This window comes from Hipposideros armiger, unplaced genomic scaffold (genome assembly GCF_001890085.2).
Source record: "Hipposideros armiger isolate ML-2016 unplaced genomic scaffold, ASM189008v1 scaffold_159, whole genome shotgun sequence".
Taxonomy (NCBI): domain Eukaryota; kingdom Metazoa; phylum Chordata; class Mammalia; order Chiroptera; family Hipposideridae; genus Hipposideros; species Hipposideros armiger.
The window spans coordinates 3,292,776-3,293,953 of record NW_017731509.1 but is presented as its reverse complement, the minus strand read 5'-3'; positions in this window follow the sequence as shown (position 1 = coordinate 3,293,953).

Here is a 1,178-nt window from a genome sequence, read left to right as displayed (position 1 = left end):
TATCAGATTTTTAATTTCTAGTAAATGGTTTTAAATGGATGTCTAGTTTGTCCATGAAGTGAAAATCATCTGAGTTAGAATGTAATTAATAAAGCACCTTAGGTCCATATTTAACCACATTGCTTCAAATATTTAAGTATACTTACTTTCCCTACTTCCTTTCACACACTAACATAAGTTTGAGAATAGGGTAATTGAGCCTGTTCAGTAGATACTCTCGACTTTGATCATTTTTATGAGCACCAGCCAGGACACCTGGACATGGATCCAAATAGTATCTGTTATTTTTATTTAATTTTTTTTTAAGCTGAGCCATTTTGCTACCTGTTGGCAACTCAGCGGCTGCTCAGCTCGGGCTGGGAATCGAGCCGCTGTTGCTCAGAGCTCAAACTCTTGAGCGAGCTCTTAACCAACTGAGCCACTCGGTGGCCCGATAGTATCTGTTTTGACATTTGAAATCACTTATCTGATAAGTGATTCCCTTCATTTGCTTCATCCCTGGGTTAAGTATCCTGTGCCATAGGGTATCAAGAAACAATTCCTTGATAAGTATAAAGTTGCCTCTGCTTTAAAAAAACAACAACAAAAAAGGCCTGTCTTTGGGCTGATATGACCCCAGTTAAATAGTTAAGTAGAAATAGGAGTACGGAAGAGTATGAACATTGAGCTCAGGTGACAAAAAAATTGGCAGTGTATCTCATTTGATATGAGAGCCAAATAAGTTTGATTCCTTTCAGCTTTGCCCAATTGTAGTTAAAGTCACAATGTGACTAGAACCAGAATACAAGGAAGACAATAAACTTCCTCCATGTAAGTGGCCACGGCAAAAAAATTCCAAAAACTAAATAAAGGTGGAGTCTAAGGGGCATTAGGGACATTTTTATGCCACATACACAAAACACATAAAACTGTCGATAAAAAAAGTTTATGGAACAAATTTTTGCTGGCTGAGTAGTGGAGTTCTTTTAAAGGCCTTAATCTGATTATTGTTTCCCTTTGTTTAGACTATAATGTGACTGCAAACTCCAAGCTGGTTATTATCACAGCTGGGGCACGTCAACAAGAGGGAGAAAGCCGTCTTAATTTGGTCCAGCGTAACGTGAACATCTTTAAATTCATCATTCCTAATGTTGTGAAATACAGCCCCAACTGCAAATTGCTTATTGTTTCCAATCCAG